This window comes from Arachis hypogaea, chromosome 7 (assembly GCF_003086295.3).
Source record: "Arachis hypogaea cultivar Tifrunner chromosome 7, arahy.Tifrunner.gnm2.J5K5, whole genome shotgun sequence".
Classification (NCBI taxonomy): Eukaryota; Viridiplantae; Streptophyta; class Magnoliopsida; order Fabales; family Fabaceae; genus Arachis; species Arachis hypogaea.
Window position 1 is genome coordinate 76,943,124 of NC_092042.1, and position 20,632 is coordinate 76,963,755.

Below are 20,632 nucleotides of genomic sequence, written 5' to 3' on the forward strand. Positions count from 1 at the left end.
ACCAAGTTTTTGGCGCCGTTGCCAGGGATTGTTCGAGTATGGACAACTGACGGTTCATCTTGTTGCTCAGATTAGGTAATTTTCTTTTTAAAAATGTTTCAAAAAAATCTTTTTCAAAATTTTTCTTTTCTTTTTCGTTTTTCTAATAATGTTTTTCGAAAAAATTAAAGAAAATACAAAAAAATTCATAAAATCATAAAAACCAAAAATATTTTGTGTTTCTTGTTTGAGTCTTGAGTCAATTTTTAAGCTTGGTGTCAATTGCATGCTTTTAAAATTTTTCTTGCATTTTTCGAAAATCTCATGCATTCATAGTGTTCTTCATGATCTTCAAGTTGTTCTTGACAAGTCTTCTTGTTTGATCTTGATGATTTATTGTTTTGTGTTGTTTGTTGTTTTTCATATGCATTTTCTGTTTGTTAGAGTCCATGCATTAAAGATTTCTAAGTTTGGTGTCTTGCATGTTTTCTTTACATCAAAAATTTTTCAAAAATATGTTCTTGATGTTCATCATGATCTTCAAAGTGTTCTTGGTGTTCATCTTGACATTCATAGTGTTCTTGCATGCATCATGTGTTTTAATCCAAAATTTTTATGTTTTGGGTTATAATTGTGTTTTTCTCTCTCATAATTAAAAATTCAAAAAAGAAATCAAAAAAATACCTTTTCCTTATTTTTCTCATAATTTTCGAAAATTTGAGTTGACTTAGTCAAAAAATTTTAAAATTAGTTATTTCTTACAAGTCAAGTCAAATTTTCAAAATTTAAAAATATTATCTTTTCAAAATCTTTTTCAAAAAATCATATCTTTTCCAATTTTTCCTCTTTTTCGAAAATTTCAAAAATCTTTTTCAAAATATTTTCAAAAATTTTTTCTTATCTTTATATCAAATTTTCAAAAATTAGCTAACAATTAATGTGATTGATTCAAAAATTTGAAGTTTGTTACTTTCTTGTTAAGAAAGGTTCAATCTTTAAATTCTAGAATCATATCTTGTAGTTACTTGTTAGTCAAGTAATCAATTTTAATTTTGAAAATTAAATCTTTTTCAAACATATCTTTTTATCACATCTTCTTATCTTATCTTTTTATCATATCTTTTTCAAAATTTTATCTTTTTCAAAATTTGATTTTAAAATATCTTTTCTATCTTCCTATCTTCTTATCTTTTTAAAATTAAAAACTTCAAATCTTTTTCAATCAACCAACTAACTTTTTGTTTGTTTCTTATCTTTTTCAAAACCAACTAACTACTTCTCCCTCCCTAATTTCGAAAATATCTCATCTCTTTTTCAAAAATTCTTTTTTATTTTAAATTTTAATTTTAATTATATCTTATCTCTGATTTTTGAAAATCATTAACCCTTTTTCAAAAATTAATTTTCGAATTCTCCCTTTTCTTATTCTATTTAATTATTTATTTACTAACACTTCTCTTCATCTAAAAATCCGAACCCATTCTTCTTTACTCTTCTCCCCTTTCTTCTTCTACTAACATAAAGGAATCTCTATACTATGACATAGAGGATTCCTCTTCTTTTCTTGTTTTCTTCTCCTTCATATGAGCAGGAACAGGGAAAAAGGCACTCTTGTTGAAATTGATCCTGAACCTGAAAGGACTCTAAAAAGGAAACTAAGAGAAACTAAATTACAACAATCCAGAAACAACCTTTCAGAAATTTTCGAACAAGAGAAGGAGATGGCAGCCAAAAATAATAATAATGCAAGGAGAATGCTTGGTGACTTCACAAAGCCAACGTCCAAATTTGATGGAAGAAGCATCTCCATTCCTGCCATTGGAGCCAATAACTTTGAGCTGAAACCTCAGCTAGTTGCCTTAATGCAACAAAACTGCAAGTTTTATGGACTTCCATCTGAAGATCCTTATCAGTTTTTAACTGAGTTCTTGCAAATCTGTGAGACTGTAAAGACGAATATAGTTGATCCTGAAGTCTACAGACTCATGCTTTTCCCTTTTGCTATAAGAGACAGAGCTAGAATATGGTTGGATTCACAACCCAAGGATAGCCTGGACTCCTGGGATAAGCTGGTCACTGCCTTCTTGGATAAATTCTTTCCTCCTCAAAAGCTGAGCAAGCTGAGAGTGGATGTTCAAACCTTCAAACAAAAAGATGGTGAATCCCTCTATGAAGCTTGGAAAAGATACAAGCAGCTGACCAAAAGATGTCCATCTGACATGTTTTCAGAATGGACCATATTAGATATATTCTATTATGGTCTATCTGAATTTTCGAAAATGTCATTGGACCATTCTGCAGGTGGATCTATTCACCTAAAGAAAATGCCTGAAGAGGCTCAAGAACTCATTGACATGGTTGCAAACAACCAATTCATGTACACTTCTGAGAGGAATTCCGTGAATAATGGGATACCTCAGAAGAAAGGAGTTCTTGAAATTGATGCTCTGAATGCCATATTGGCTCAGAACAAAGTGTTGACTCAACAGGTCAACATGATCTCTCAAAATCTGAATGGATGGCAACATGCATCCAACAGTACTAAAGAGGCAGCTTCTGAAGAAGCTTATGATCCTGAGAACCCTGCCATGGCAGAGGTTAATTACATGAGTGAACCTTATGGAAACACCTATAACTCATCATGGAGAAATCATCCAAATTTCTCATGGAAGGATCAACAAAAGCCTCAACAAGGCTTTAACAATGGTGGACGCAACAGGCTGAGCAATAGCAAGCCTTTTCCATCATCTTCTCAGCAACAGACAGAGAATTCTGAACAAAACACTTCTAATTTAGCCAATCTAGTCTCTGATCTGTCAAAGGCCACTTTCAGTTTCATGAGTGAAACAAGATCCTCCATCAGAAATCTGGAGGCACAAGTGGGTCAGCTGAGTAGGAAAGTCATTGAAACTCCTCCCAGTATTCTCCCAAGTAATACAGAAGAGAATCCAAAAGGAGAGTGCAAGGCCATTGATATAATCAATATGGCCGAATGCACAAGGGAGGAGGAGGATGAAAATCCTAGTGAGGAAGACCTCCTGGGACGTCCCTCAAGCAAGAAGGAGTTTCCTATTAAGGATCCAAAGGAATCTAAGGCTCATACAGAGACCATAGAGATTCCATTAAATCTCCTTCTGCCATTCATGAGCTCTGAAGATTATTCTTCCTCTAAAGAAAATGAAGATGTGACTGGAGAGCAAGTTGCTCAATATTTAGGAGCTATCATGAAGCTGAATGCCAAGTCGTTTGGTGATGAGACTTGGGAAAGTGAACCTCCCTTGCTCATTAGTGAACTGGATACCTGGATTCAGCAAACTCTACCTCAAAAGAAACAAGATCCTGGCAAGTTTTTGATACCTTGTACCATAGGCACCATGACCTTTACAAAAGCTCTGTGCGATCTGGGGTCAGGGATAAATCTTATGCCACTCTCTGTAATGGAGAAGCTGGGGATCATTGAGGTACAACCTGCCTTGTTCTCATTACAATTGGCAGACAAGTCATTAAGACAAGCTTATGGAATAGTGGAGGACGTGTTAGTAAAGGTTGAAGGCCTTTACATCCCTACTGATTTCATAATCTTAGACACTAGGAAGGAAGAGGATGATTGCATCATCCTTGAAAGACCTTTCCTAGCCACAGCAGGAGCTATGATAGATGTCAACAGAGGTGAATTAGTCCTTCAATAGAATGGGGACTACCTTGTATTTAAGGCACATGGCTATCCCTCTGTGACAAAAGAGAGTAAGCATGAAGAGCTTCTCTCAGTTCAGAGTCAAGAAGAGCCCCCACAGTCAAACTCTAAGTTTGGTGTTGGGAGGCCACAACCAAACTCTAAGTTTGGTGTTAAGACCCCATATCCAAACTCTAAGTTTGGTGTTGGGACTATACAACATTGACCTGATCACCTTTGTGGCTCCATGAGAGCCACTGCCAAGCTATTGACATTAAAGAAGCGCTTGTTGGGAGGCAACCCAATTTTATTTATCTAATTTTTATTTTATTTTATTTTATTGTTATTTTGTGTTTTATTAGGTACATGATCATGTGGAGTCACGAAAAAATCATAAAAATTAAAAACAGAATCAAAAACAGCAGAAAAAAATTTGCACCCTGGAGGAAGCACAAGCTGGCGTTCAATGCTAGTAAGGTGCATCTGGCTGGCGTTCAACGCCAGAACAGAGCATGAAACTGGCGCTGAACGCCAGAAACAAGCAACATTCTGGCGCTGAACGCCAGGAATGTGCCTAGAGGAAAAGCTGGCGCTGAACGCTAGTAACAAGCATGAAACTGGCGTTCAACGCCAGAAACATGCTTTACATGGGCGTTGAACGCCCAGAACGTGCACCACTCGGCATTTAAACGCCAGAATGGTGTGCAAAGGCATTTTACATGCATATTTGGTGCAGGGATGAAATTCCTTGACACCTCTAGATCTGTGGACCCCACAGGATCACCTCAGGATCTGTGGACCCCACAGGATCCCCACCTACCTCGCCCTCTCTCTCTCCATTCATGGTCATCCCTTCTGTTTTCCATTCACCACTCACATCCATCCACTCTTCCCCAAACACCCCACCTACCTTCAACATTCAAAATCTCTTTCCCACCCAATCCCACCCATATAGCCGAATACACATATCCCTCCATCTTTTCCATATCTTCTTCTTATTCTTCATCTTTTCTTTCTTCTCTTGCTCGAGGGCGAGCAATTTTCTAAGTTTGGTGTGGTAAAAACATATGTTTTTCCATAACCATTGATGGCACCTAAGGCCAGAGAAACCTCAAAAAAAAAAAAGAAGAAGAGAAAAAAGGGAAGACAAAAGCTTCCACCTCTGAGTCATGGGAGACGGAAAGACTCATGTAAAGGGTTTATAGCTCAGTGGTAGAACATTTGACTGCAAATCAAGAGATCCCTGAGATACCTTAGGGGATAAATTGTCCTCCACACAATTATTGGGAGCAACTAAGGATAGGAACACCAAAATTACTAGGAATCATGCAACAGAAGCAAGGAAGAGACATAAAGGAGCTCAAAAAGCACCATTGGACCTTCAAGAAGGTGCCATCCTCACTAAGGTGGATTCATTCCTTGTTCTTATTTCTTTCTGCTTTTCGGTTTTTATGTTGTGTTCATTTATATTTTGTGTCTTTACTTCATGATCATTAGTATGTAGTAACCATGTCTTAAAGCTATGAATAAAATCCATTAATCCTTCACATTTCCTAAATGAAAATTGTTTTTAATTCAAAAGAACAAGAAGTACATGAATTTCGAAAATTGTCCTTGAATTTAATTTAATTATATTGATGTGGTGACAATACTTTTTGTTTTCTGAATGAATGATTGAACAGTGCATATGTCTTTTGATATTGTTGTTTATGAATGTTAAAACTGTTGGCTCTTGAAAGAATGATGAACAAAGAAAAATGTTATTGATGATCTGAAAAATCATGAAATTGATTCTTGAAGCAAGAAAAAGCAGTGAAAAAGCAAAAGCTTGTGAAAAAAAAATAATGGCAAAAAAAATATATATATAGAAAGAAAAAGAAAAAAACAAGCAGAAAAAGCCAATAGCCCTTAAAACCAAAAGGCAAGGGTAAAAAGGATCCAAGGCTTTGAGCATCACTGGATAGGAGGGCCCAAATCCAGGCCTAAGCGGCTAAATCAAGCTGTCCCTAACCATGTGCTTGTGTCATGAAGGTCCAAGTGTAAAGCTTGAGACTGAGTGGTTAAAGTCGTGATCCAAAGCAAAAGAGTGTGCTTAAAAGCTCTGGACACCTCTAACTGGGGACTCTAGCAAAGCTGAGTCACAATCTGAAAAGGTTCACCCAGTCATGTGTCTGTGGCATTTATGTATCCGGTGGTAATACTGGACAACAAAGTGCTTAGGGCCACGGCCAAGACTCATAAGTAGCTGTGTTCAAGAATCAACATGCTTAACTAGGAAAGTCAATAACACTATCCAAAATTCTAAGTTCCTAGAGAAGCCAATCATTCTAAACTTCAAAGGAAAAAGTGAGATGCCAAAACTGTTCAGAAGCAAAAAGCTACAAGTCCCGCTCATCTAATTAGAATTAATATTCATTGATATTTTAGAATTTATAGTATATTCTCTTCTTTTTATCCTATTTGATTTTCAGTTGCTTGGGGACAAGCAACAATTTAAGTTTGGTGTTGTGATGAGCGGATAATTTATACGCTTTTTGGCATTGTTTTTAGGTAGTTTTTAGTAAGTTTAAGCTACTTTTAGGGATGTTTTCATTAGTTTTTATGTTAAATTCACATTTTTGGACTTTACTATGAGTTTGTGTGTTTTTCTGTGATTTCAGGTAATTTTTGGCTGAAATTGAGGGACTTGAACAAAACTCTAAAAAAAGGCTGACAAAAGGACTGTTGATGCTGTTGGAATCTGACCTCCCTGCACTCAAAATGAATTTTCTGGATCTACAGAACTCCAAATGGCGCGCTCACAACTGCGTTGGAAAGTAGACATCCAGAGCTTTCCAGCAATATATAATAGTCCATACTTTATTCGGAAATTAACGACGTAAATTGGCGTTGAACGCCAAGTACATGCTGCTGTCTGGAGTTAAACGCCAGAAACACGTCATGATCCGGAGTTGAACGCCCAAAACACGTTATAACTTGGATTTCAACTCCAAGAAAAGCCTCAGCTCGTGGATAGATCAAGCTCAGCCCAAGCACACGCCAAGTGGGCCCCGGAAGTGGATTTATGCATCAACTACTTACTCATGTAAACCCTAGTAGCTAGTCTAGTATATATAGGACATTTAACTATTGTATTATACATCTTTTTGATCACTTTAGATCTGAGGAACATTTGGGGGCGCATAGTCCTTAGACAAAGGGGGCTGGCCATTCGGCCATGCCTGAACCTTTCACTTATGTATTTTCAACGGTGGAGTTTCTGCACACCATAGATTAAGGGTGTGGAGCTCTGCTGTACCTCAAGTTTCAATACAATTACTATTACTTTCTATTCAATTCTCTTTTATTCTTATTACAAGATATATGTTGCACAACACTTTGATGAATGTGATGATCCGTGACACTCATCATCATTCTCACCTATGAACGCGCGTGATTGACAACCACTTCCGTTCTACCTTAAGCCGGGTGCATATCTCTTAGATTCCCCAACAGAATCTTTGTGGTATAAGCTAGATAGATGGTGGCATTCATGGGGATCCGGAAAGTCTAACCTTGTTTGTGGTATTCCGAGTAGGATCCCGGGAATCCGAGAAGTTTAACCTTGTCTGTGGTATTCCGAGTAGGATTCTGGTATTGAATGACTGTGACGAGCTTCAAACTCCTGAAGGCTGGGCGTGATGACAAACGCAAAAGAATCAATGGATTCTACTCCAACCTGATTGAGAACCGACAGATGATTAGCCGTGCTGTGACAGAGCATTTGGACCATTTTCACTGAGAGGATGGGATGTAGCTATCAACAAGGGTGATGCCTCCAGACGATTAGCCGTGCAGTGACAGCGCATAGGACCATTTTCCCGAGAGGATTAAAAGTAGCCATTGATGATGGTGATGCCCTACATACAGCTTGCCATGGAAAGGAGTAAGAAGGATTGGATGAGAGCAATAAGAAAGTAGAGATTCGAAAGGATTCTAGCATCTCCACACGCCTATCTGAAATTCCCACTATTGATTTACATAAGTATTTCTATCCCTTTTTATTTTCTATTTATTATTAATTTTCGAAACCCATAACCATTTAATCTGCTTAACTGAGATTTACAAGGTGACCATAGCTTGCTTCATACCAACAATCTCTGTGGGATCGACCCTTACTCACGTAAAGTATTACTTGGATGACCTAGTACACTTGCTGGTTAAGTTGAACGGAGTTGTGAGCTTCTCTAACAGTGCCTGGAACTCTTTTATCACAATTTCGTCCACCAGTATACTCTTATCCTCACCTCTCAAAGGCTCCGACCTTATTTTCAAGCTCATACTATAAAGGTCCGTATTAACAAACCAATGAAGTACATTCTACAAAAGACGGATTTGGCAAGACGGATGCTACAATGGGTTGTGGAACTGTCTGAGTTTGACTTGAGATATGAATCCCGAACAAGAATCAAATCTCAATACCTCACCGACTTCGTAGCTGGATACATCGAAAGTCAGGAAAGCCCAACAACATGGAGCCTATACATAGATGAGTCATCTAATAAAGCCGGCAGTGGAGTAGGCGTGATCCTGGAAAGTGAAAAAGGAACTCGGATAGAATTCTTGCTATGGTTTAAGTTTCCTGTTTCTAATAACCAAGTAGAGTATGAAGCCTTGCTTGCTGGCTTGAAGCTGGCTAAAGAAGTTAGGATAGAAAGGCTGATGGTGTTCAGTAACTCCCAAGTAATAACTTCATAAACTAATGGTACTTAACAAGCCAAGGACCCCAACATGAAGAAATACTTAGAGGAAGCATGAAAACAGCTAGCATAATTCTCATAAGAAGAGGTCCGACATATAACTTGGGAATCAAACACCCAAGCAGATGCCCTCTCCAAACTAGCCATTACCAAGCCAAGGAAAACAATAGAAGTCTCATCCAGGAGACTCTCCAGGCACCATCGATATCAAAGAAAGATGACAACTTTGATGTGATGGGTATATCTAATCAAAATTTATGATGGATGATTCCTATAGTCAACTCTCTTAAATTTGATATCCTCTCGGAGAATGAAAAAGAGGCTCGAAGGTTGATAAGGGAAGCACAAAATTATACATTAGTCCATAATATCCTACATAAAAGGGGCATGTCAACACCTTTCTTGAAGTGTGTCCCGACCTCTAACACAAAGAAGGTCCTAGAGGAAGTACACAATGACATATATGGGAACCACCTAGGAGCTCAATCACTAGCAATATCGGAGTTTAGAAGTCGGGCGAAGGGAACCTAGCGGCAAACTGGAAAGGACCCTACAAGGATGTAGAGGTCTTAGGAAAAGGTTACTATAAAGTGTCCGACCTCCAAGGAAGGGAGCTCCCGAGGTCATGGCACGCATATAACCTAAAGAAGTATTACAGTTAGGTAGCGTACCTTACTCTCTGATGTACTCTTTTTCCCAACCTTAAGATTTTTTCCGACCTAAAATGGGTGGCAAGATGAAGCGACGAGGTACAAATTAATGTAAGAAGTTATATAAACAACTCATAAAAACTGACCTCAATTATAAGGCAGAACAAAAACGAAGTGTAGAAGTAACTTAACAAAGTCTGACTACACGAAGTCGGAACTTAAAAGGAAATCCATATAAACAAACTTCTTGCCTAAATTCAGCAAAGAAACAGTGCTGAAAAAGTTGCTAAAAGTATAACACTAAACTAAGCAACTATATAAAGCTAAATCTAAAGTGCCTAGTCACATTATTTAAGGTGCGGAAAAGCTCTTCAAATTTTAAAGATTGTTTTGAATAAAAAATTTGTTTAAAGTACATCTATCAATTGTCCGAAGAGCTACCAACTAATACAAACAAAAATTGTTCATCAGAAGGACCCACACATACGGGCCATTCAACACATTCACATTAAACTATGAAGAAGGACCCAATAAAGGGTTAAGGTTTTCTCCAGTCATGACATCCTTTAGAAACCGGCACGGCCGAGATGGCACCAGGTAACGAAGGAGGGAGTTCGATGTTGACGACCTTGGGTGGGACCTCGAGAGTCTGAGAAGCCTGACCAAGTTGTGCACCCGAAGACTTCAGGTCGGGCAAAGGCTCCTCCTCCTTGTCTTCAGGGACGAGTATGATCTTCCCATCTTCCATGCTGTTATCCTAGCTAAAATAGAAAAAACCTTCCTACCTTGAACAGTTGGATGGAAAGCCAAGCTAACTTTTTTGCACCAAAAGGTCTGGTCAAAATAAAGAGATGAAAGAAAACCTTTAGGGAAGGTTAGACGTCAAGCTCCCGACATAGGAGTTGGTACATTTTGAGGAAAGCCCAAGAATTCGGGTGAAGTTGAGACGGAGCAACATTACAGGTCCAAAGAACATTACTCTCAAAATCAGAAAAAGGAAGCTTAACATCTAGCTTTGAGAAAAAAACAACCATACACATAGAAAAAAGGGCATTCCGAGTTGTCTAAAGCAGAGAAACACACCCTCTCCTCAGGATCGAATACCATTATCTCGTAATTCATCTAATCCTCCCGGTTCTCACATATCCTATGGTGTATACGGAATATCTCAGCGTACTCTTTATCAACTATGGAAACAGGAATAAGAACAGTAGTATCTACCCAAGATAATAAAGAAGGCAGGACTTTTTGATGAAATGTTGATAATTACAGACTGAGATATAAAGCTGCACCTACAAATGCAAAATAAAGAAAATGTCACTAAAGAGCTCGGCCACCAGTAAAAGAAGTCGGGCAAAAGCAACAAAACATAAAACACGATTTCAAAAGATCTTTTCAAAATAGAAAGCATAAAAATGGCATCCCTCCTACACTACCAGCAGCAACACCATTAGAGGGGCAATACAATTAGGTTCTACAGTAATAAAACAACAACAAGTTTTTCCAAATTCCAGAAACACAATCAAACATTAACATATCAGACGACAAAATAGTTTCAAAAAAGGGTTTTTTTAGTAGATAAAGTTGCAGCAATCAAAGGAGCTTTAAGATACAACAAAATCATCAATGTAAGAATCTCCTCCATTACTCTAAATGTTGCCCAAACACAAGAAACAGATTCAAAAAGGCCAAGAAGTCAAGAGTCAAAAGTACCAACCTTGATGAAGATATGAAGAAAGGAAGGGGCGTGCCAAATAGCAGTAAACATGAACGTTCCCCTCCGTACAGCAAGATAAGATCTTTCAAGGAATCAAGATAGAGAAAATCTTGAAACTGAAAGGCAGTTGTGAAGTAAGAAGCGAAGGAAGAAAAGATTTCTTGAAGACAATGAAGGCAAATAGAACAATTTTCAGAAATAAAAAAGGAAAAATAAGGAAGCAACGAAGCCTTTTATAAAGAGAGAAGAGGCAAAAGGGATATTTCTCGCCCCTCTTAAAGCCACACACAAATTCCAAGGAAATTGACGTGCAATGTTTGCCCCAGATTTAAAGTAGTAACATTCAAAAACTTAAAACATATCGAGTACCCGACCTCTTGAAGGCGGTGTACCAGACGACGAATATTGAAGCAACAAAATGCTTGAATCCGACCTCCAAAAAGCTCAGACTCAAGCAGGGGTATTGTTCATGCATTGGCCCAAATTATATATAAAGCTAGACTCAATAAAGACGAAAGGCCCACTTCAAAGGATGACCTCTACTGAATACCCGACCTCTTTAAGAGGTCGGACGCAACGAAAAGGATCGGCTTGTACTTATCTGAATAAGTAACTGTCTCCCCCAATTTCTCCCAATATCTCTATCTTCCTAAAAGATAGATCCTAACGAACTCCCCAAAGATAAAGGGAACGGTTATCCATCAATAAAGGTGGAATTACTCCAGCAAAAGTGGTTATCAACTCTACTATAAATACACTGACACTTCTCAGGTATATACTAACCTGCCTAAAGCTCTTGCTAACTTAAGTATCGAGGTCTCTGCAGATACTACCCCCCACTTCCTCAAGAGGAATTCGGACGATGGCATATCGACATCAAACAGTCGGATACTGCTTCAAAAGAACTCTGGATTTTACATCCAGACCCAAATCAATGTTTCAGGTAAACGTCGAAACAGTTACCAAAACTTTCCTGTTTGCATTTGTATTTCTAATGTAAAAAAGAATTAGATTTTACTAACTTTTCAAGGTGAGAGTTAAAGTTACGAATGTTTGGTAATTCATCAAAATTTATTAGACTATTTTGTACTCCAAGTCTTATTGTACTATAGATGAATATTCTCCTTGCTTTGGAAATTCATTATTTAACTATAAAAGAAATTGATAAATTTTTTTTAGTTGTTTATGAATGATTCTCTTTTCTAATAAAAAAAATGCTTTATATGTATATTTATAGCTGCTCTTCAGTTTTGTTTCAACCCATCAAATAACTGGCACAATTTTGTCTTAGTGCTATATCTGTTTTCAGCCATTCATACAAGGATAACATATTAAAATGGATCTACCGTACATGGAAATAACAATTAACAAGTTACTATATAACAATTATTACATACAGAGAGTACCGGGACCATTAAAATGTTGAAAGTTCAGTGTCAGGACACGGAGCAGGTTTTGAAGAAATAGCATGCCCCCCCTCCTCTTCTCCTATCTCTCTTATCATATCATAGACCTATTTTGGGTCCATTATATGCATGTGCAATGTGATTTCATCAAGTTACATGCCTTGCACGCCCAACGTGAAAAACAAACAATATGTTAGTAAATATTAAAAAAAAGAAAAATATTTTTAATTTTTATTTTATTTTAAAATTTTTTATTTATATTAAATATATTTCTAATCGCTAAATTTAAAAGAAAATAAAACAAATCCAACAATGATGCATGTCAATTATATTTGTTTTATTTATATTGAAAGTTATTTTTATGTAATTGTTATTGAATCGTTTCTAAATTTTTAAAAAATTAATTATCAGGAATATATTTGATGTAAATTGAAAATTTTTTAGATAAAATTAAAATAAAATAAAATTTATAAATATTTTTAAATTTTTATCAAATTTTTAGGTAAAAAATATATTTTATTCTATATAAAAATAATTATATATATAATGTGTATACAAAACACACAAAGAATGTTATATTTAAAATATGTTCGAGAAGCAAATTAAGAAAAGGTCTGTATTTCATAGACATATAGTATTTTTATATAACAAATAATTCATTAATCCCGCATCTTTTCAGTTTTCTGCAGAGTTGTGCCTCGTTGTTTAAAAAATCCCACAAATTTAATTTTTGGCCCCCAGCCGTAGTATCCTCAAAATACTGCCTTCCTCTATCTTCTTCTTTTCGTGTTCTCTTCGCATCTTCTCTCTTTGGTGATTGTTCATCTTCCTCATCTGCTGCTTGTGCATTGTCTACCGTTTGCAAACTCACCTATCCAAGTTAGTGCCTTCCCTTGCGTTTTATCTTCACTGTTTTTTCTTCTGTGTTTTTTAACTTTGTAGGTTGCTTAGCTTGGGCCATTTAGGAAATGCAATCATTGTGTTTGCAGTTAGTGGAAGAAGTAAGAAGTGCTAGGCAAATGATAGGTATTAGGTGGTGCCTTTCTAGTAGACAGTGGTGGGATCAGAAATTTTATAAGAGAAGGATCAAACTAAATATAAAATAAAATAAATTAAAATATAATATAATAAAAAATTAACAAAATATAATTTATGGTATATATATTAAATTAATAATTATATTATATAAAAATTAATATTTAATAATATATTTTAAGATTTTAGTATTGTTAGATTTATTTAGACAATGCTTTATGAAATTAAAATAATCAAATATAAAAAAATTGAAACAATATCTTTTTTAATATATACAATTATGTAATATATTAAAAATATGTCTTTTATTTTGCTTCAAAATATTATTTAAATAATCTTCATATAGTGAAAAAAGATCATTTAATAATTATTGTTATTATAAAAATTAAAGAGTTTAAAAAAAATTATCATTTTATTTTGTTTGAGTTGTCTTAATCTTTAAATAGATTAACTTATTATTTTTATTTTAGTCTATATTTATTATAAATTTATTAAATATTCATACATAATAAATTTATGGATTTTGCTAGGTAGACAATGATTTTTGTAAACTATGTGAACAATGTGTTTTAGAATTGACCCAATAAAGTAAAAAAATTTCAACCTCAAATTACTTCCTAAATCTTAACATTAGGATAATCATCTGCACACTTAGTGAATTGAATATCCAACCATTATTTTGTGCATGAGTAAATCGAATCAAAAGAAATAATTATCTAATTAAAAATAATAAATATAATCATCTGCATACCTATTAAATTGAACATCTGACATATCCATTGTTCACATTTTTTTAATATTTTCATTATCTACTTGTACTTTTCCTAAATTTATACTCTTATTTTAAACAGTACTTACTATGTTATAATACACATTATACATATTAAATTATTTACATATGTTTTTTTTTATGTCTAATGGTTTTGCAAGTCGTTTAATTTTCACCAAACTAGAAGATGAAGGTAAGTATAAGGTCGTTCTTCCGACTTCGGAGGTCAGGGTGTGTTACCGTAACTCGAAGTTCTCTCGTCCTCCCCATTATTTTGTTCATGTATGAGTGTGTTTTGAGTATGATAAGTTTAAAGTTTTATAACCCTTTTTAACATCAAATTTTGATAAATTGTAGTATGCCACCTTTTTAATTGCATCTAAATTGTAGTATGTTTTGTTTTTCTTATTAGCTTTAAGGGTTCTGGTCCTAATGGTAACGGCAGGTATTCAGATCACATGTTACTTCAAGTCGAGATAAAGAACTACAGAAAGTGTGCACACTGCACAGGTATAGCTTGCTAAGATTATAATGGTGTTTGGGTGCGAAATTTAAAGTTTATAAACTAATTGGCAACTGCATCGAGTTGTACCAAGTAATACTTCAAGTGAGTAAGGGTTGATTTCACAAGGATTGATGGACCAAGCAACAATAGGTGAATGATTCACTTAGTTGGACAAACAAAAAAATGATATTTTGAGAATTTAGTTGCATTAAACAGTAAATTTAGACAATTAGAAGGCAAACGGTAAACTTGGTATGAAAACTATAAGAGAAAACAGTTAAGGTTTTAGAGTTGTTTATCTTCCGGATCTCTATTTCTTACCAACTATTTTAATTATGCAAGATTTAATTCATAGCAAACTGTATTTGACTAAACCCTAATTTCTTAGTAATTTAGTCTCCTCTAACCTAGTTAACCGCCAATTCCTTAGTCACTTAATTTCAATTAGAGGTTTAATTGCAATTCTAATTTATCAACCACAAAAATCCTAATTACTCAAATATAAGAGGATTATATGTCACGTATCTCGTTAAATCCAGATAATTAGTGGTTTAGGAGAAATTATTTTCAAACCGTTGTTGAAGTAAATTATTTTTCCAAGATTTAGCAAGAACACAATTAGAATAAGGATTATTCTTCCGATCTACCCAAATTCTTTAGATGAAAAATGAAAACAAATCCTTGAAATTAAAATCAATACATTAATTAAAATAGAAGAGTAATAGTATTAATCCATTGAATAAACAGAGCTCCTAACCTTAACAGTGGAGGTTTAGTTGCTCATGGCTCAGAGAAAAAACTAGAGTTTCAAAGTGTAAACTGTAGAATGAGGTCCGTAAGAGAGAAGAGAGTGCAAAGAGTTGAATCTTTTCTCTTTTATATCTAACTTAATTAATATAAAATATATTTCTAAAGCTCAATAATACCTTTTCTTATTGTGAATAAAATAAAGTTCTAATCAAAATTATTGGAGGATCTCGTTGCTAGCTCCTGGAAGCGTAGGGACCACTATTAAATCCTGAAGCTGGGGACCAAGTTTGGCGCCACTATGCCCGCGTGTGATGGTGGCTCTCTCTTCATCCTGGCGCCAAACTTGGAATTCCCAAGTTTGTTGCCACCAAGGCAGCACAAATAGGAAGCTTGTAATGATCATGGTGCTAAACTTGGAGAGTTTCAAGTTTGGTGCCACCTCCTGGAGTTGCTACGGTTCTATTTCTTCTTTTTAAACTCTGTCAAATCTGTTCGGATACTATCTGAAATAAACTAAATTTTACACAACTCAAAGTAGTATTTATAGTGACTTAAAAATATTTATATCTTGATTAAACTTAGCAAATTTAAATGCAAATTCACTAAAATAAAATAAGAAAAATACTCACGCATCATGTTTAAATTTTAACATTTTGAACTGTTTATTTATTAACTCGAATAAGGTACATAGACTACTACATTTTGCAATAGTCCCTTCCTTGGACGTTAACTAGGTAAAACAAAAGCAACCATTATTCTTTTGTTTATTTATTTTGTTACACTTGAAAACCTTTCATTCTTTTGTCATAAAAATACGTTGGTGAATAAATTTTTAATAATACTAATTTATTCTTTTTTAACTTGTGTGAATTCTTTCACTTCTATTTATTTATTTTGATATCCAAATGAGCATTGGATTGCAATTTAATATTGCTTATGTTGTTGTATATTATAATTTAGGACTCGGTGTCTCAAAAATGTTAAATATGTTATTATGTGTAAGTCATGAACATATATTACATATTTAGACGTGTTTTCACCTTATTGTTTAACTTCTTTTGCAATTTTCCATAAAGAGGCAGCATACTATCATAGTAATTTCTTTGAAGAGTGAATTTGGAGACATGAAGGCTAAATAGCAACACTAAGAGGAAGAGATTTATGAATTGACAATGAGTTTAATTAGAAAATACTTAGGTAGGATATACAATATTATGGTTTATTTTTATAGTTTATTAGTAGTAAATTTTAAGTGGTTTCATGCATATTTTAATATGGATATATTTATTTTACTGAAATATATGAATATTTAAAATTATTACTATCTTAATACTCTTGGTTTATAAATAAATTTTGTTTAAAGAAAATTTTTATTATTTAAAGAATATTATATAGTATTATTATGTATTTATTTTTATTTTATAATATTTGACTAATTTAATTAAAAATGCAGAATTATATATATAATTATATTATTAAATATTAAGTTTTAGAAAAAAATTATTAGAATATTATATATATATATATATATATATATATATATATATATATATATATATATATATATATATAGTAGCTATAGGTATACAATGTTGTTATTTTTTAAAGTGATGCAGTAGCAAAGATAAGTGTGACATATTCTTTTGAATTCTCATAAATATGAATGATGAAAAGTGTAGTCTTTGGTTCTCAAGCGCTTCACTTGAAAAACATATTCTATTCTAAACGCTAAAAGTGTAGTTTTTTATACAGAAAAGCGTAGCCTTTGAGAATAGACAATGCCTAAATAGGCATCTCCCACTAAAACGTCTCCAAAGTCAAGAAAACGTAACTTTTGCTAAAGACATTATTTTTTATATATTTTTAACTACATTTTTTAAGAGTTGTTGAATAGATGATTTTCTTATAGAATGAGATTTTATCCAAGCTTGTGAGGTTATATGCAAGCTTTTAGGAGTTTTTACCTCCCCTCGTGTCTTTTTCCAACTTTCTCACTTAACTAAACATTTTAGTGCCAATAGCTAGCAGTAGTGGGCCTCTTTTCAAGCTCACCAAGTACGAAAAGTTTTGAACAGTTTTTAAGATTCATTTTATGACTTCAAAAATTTTAATTTCAAAACCTCCCTTTCCCTTTGTGAGGGAGTCGTTCCTTTCTTTGAGTCAAAGAAGTCAAAATTTATGTATAATATCTACTCTCATAAAGATATTGAAAGTTCTAGATACGACTTTGATGTTATTGAAATCACAAACTGACTCATGGTTGAGGCGTTGAAGGAGTGCTTGTAGCAAAGATGACTAGCAACTTAGGTGTCTTTCAACGCTTGTAACAGATCAAATAGAACATTGCAGCTTGAGTCTCTGGTGCTACAAACTTGGGCACAACTTCCTCTTTTCAACAATGTGATCCGACCTTAGTAGCAAAAGTTTTAAACATCTCCCCTCCTCTTCTTCCTAGAAGAATTCAGAAAGGGTGGTGGGTCCTAGTCTAAAGAAGAAAAAATAATCCAAATTCTATTCTCGGTATGGTGATATTGTCACTCCTAGAATTCCTATTAAGGAGGTTGTTGATGAACAACTTTGTCTTCTTGGTGGCAGCATTACCATGGAAGGAGAAGCCATATTGAAGAATCTTCAGACCGCCTACTGTATAGTGCCTATAAGTTAGGCTGTTGATAGGAGGTTTTACCGGTTTGGCCACCAAGATCCTTGTATCATATCCCATATAATTCGGATGAAACGAGTTAAACCTCGGCGAAACAAAAACAAACAGCTTACCATAACAAACTCTCCATATATCTCCAACATCCCTAAGATCTCGCCTCCTAAGAACTCAAAAATAACCAACGGCTAATACTCCTATGTGACTATAAATAAAAGTTCTCGGCCGACGATAGGGAGAAGAAGAACAAAAGAACAAGACATCCATTATACTCTTTTTACTTCAAAGATATTAAACTAACTTGACTCCTTTTTGCAGGTTCCACACTTGAGTCCGAGTTCAGAGGATTACTTCCCCGCCGATCAAAAGGTTCTCAAAGACTTGTGGAAAAGTTCATACCCGACTTATAGCGCGGAAGAGTATCATTACCAGAACATTTGGTACCTGATGAGCGGATAATTTATACGCTTTTTGGCATTGTTTTTAGGAAGTTTTTAGTGTGTTTTAGTTACTTTTTATTATATTTTTATTAGTTTTTATGCAAAAATCACATTTCTGGACTTTACTATGAGTTTGTGTGCTTTTCTGTGATTTCAGGTATTTTCTGGTTGAAATTGAGGGACCTAAGCAAAAATCTAATTCATAGGCTAAGAAAGGACTGCAGATGTTATTGGATTCTGACCTCCCTGCAATTGAAGTGGATTTTTTGGAGCTACAGAAGCCTAATTGGCGCGATCTCAATTAAGTTAGAAAGTAGACATCTTGAGCTTTCCAGAAACGTATAATAGTCGATACTTTGCTCGAGATTTGATGACTCAAACTGGCGTCCAAACACCCACCAAAGACCCATTTCTGGCGTAAAATGCTGGAACTGGCACTAGAACTGGAGTTAAACGCCCAAACTGGCATCCAAGATGGCATTTAACTCCAATGATGGCCTATGCACGTGAAAGCTTCAAAGCTCAGCCCAAACATATATCAAGTGGGTCCCGACAGTAGATTTCTGCACTATCTGCACTTAGTTACTCATTTTTCTGTAAACCCTAGTAACTAGTTTAGTATATATAGCATTTTTTACTATTGTATTGGAGGTATTTGAACCCTTTTATCGTTTATCATGCCATTAGGGAGGCTGGCCATTCGGCCATGCCTAGACCATTTGTTCTTATGTATTTTCCAACGGTGGAGTTTCTACACCTCATAGATTAAGGTGAGGAGCTCTACTGTTCCTCATGAATTAATGCAAGTACTATTGTTTTTCTTTCAATTCACGCCTACTTCTTCTCCACGATATACTCTCGTACTTAATTCAATTAAGTCAGAATGAAGGGGTGACCCGTGACAATCACCCATTATCTTCATTACTCGCTTAGCCAAGATCCGCGTGCCTGACAACCACAAGCGGTCTATATGATGTTCAATGTAGTCATTGGACGACAGTCGGAGTATATTCTCTTGGGTCTCTAATCCGCGATTTGCATCGTCTCTCCTGACAACAGAGCATCCAAATCTGAGATTAGAACCTTCGTGGTATAGGCTAGAACCAATAGACAGCATTCGTGAGATCCAGAAAGTCTAAACCTTGTCTGTGGTATTCTGAGTAGGATATGGGAAGGGATGACTGTGATGAGTTTCAAACTCGTGACTGTTGGGCGCAGTGACAGTGTGCAAAAGGATCAAGGAATCCTATTCCAACACAAGAGAGAACCGGCAGATGATTAGCCCTGCGGTAGCTGTGCCTGGTATTTTTCATCCGAGATGAGAAATCCGACAGTTGATTAGCCGTACAAAAACCGTAGCCGGACCATTTTCACTGAGAGGATCATACAACTTGCCATGGAAGAGAGGACGCATGATTGGATGAAGACAATAGGAAAGCAGAGGTTCAGAAGTAACAAAGTATCTCCAAACGCTTATCTGAAATTTCCACCAATGAATTATATAAGTGTCTCTATGTTATTTTCCGTTTTATTTATCTTTTAATTATCAAATCCTCATAACCATTTGAATCCGTCTGACTGATATTTACAAGATGACCATAGCTTGCTTCAAGCCGGCAATCTCCGTGGGATCGACCCTTACTCACGTAAGGTAATACTTGGACGACCCAGTGCACTTGCTGGTTAATTGTGCGGAGTTGTGAAAAGTGTGATCACAATTTTGTGCACCAAGTTTTTGGCGCTGTTACCGGGGATTGTTCGAGTTTGCACAACTGACGGTTCATCTTGTTGCTTAGATTGGGTAATTATATTTTATGTTTAAGTTTTTTTTATTTTCAAAAAATACAAAAAAATTTAAAAAAATCATAAAAACCAAAAAATATTTTGTGTTTCTTGTTTGAGTCTAGTGTCAAATCCTAAGTTTGGTGTCAATTGCATGTTTTTAATTTTCCTAAGTTTTCGAAAAAATTCATGCATTGTGTTCTTCTGTGATCTTTGAGTGGTTCTTTACGATTCCCTTTGTCTGATCTTATGATTTTCCTGTTTTGTGTTTTATGTTGTTTTTCATATGCATTTTCAAAATCATAGTGTTTGATCATTCAAAATTTCTAAGTTTGGTGTCTTGCATGTCTTTCTTTTCTTAAAAATTTTCAAAGATATGTCCTTGATGTTCATCATGATCTTTAAAGTGTTCTTGGTATTCATCTTGACATTCAAAGTGTCCTTGCATGCATTACTTGTTTTGATCTTGCATTTTTATGTTTTATTTCATTTTGTTGTTTTTCTCTCTCTTCATTAAAATTTCAAAAA

General features: G+C 35.0%; 1 long non-coding RNA gene across 1 annotated transcript; it reads left to right on the forward strand.

Moving 5' to 3' along the window:
* Positions 1-12,165: 12,165 nt before the first annotated feature.
* On the forward strand, positions 12,166-19,149 carry LOC112703536 (uncharacterized). Its single transcript, XR_003154634.3, has 4 exons — positions 12,166-13,043; positions 14,381-14,478; positions 18,201-18,322; positions 18,480-19,149. It is a non-coding gene; the product is annotated as an uncharacterized lncRNA (long non-coding RNA).
* Positions 19,150-20,632: the final 1,483 nt, after the last annotated feature.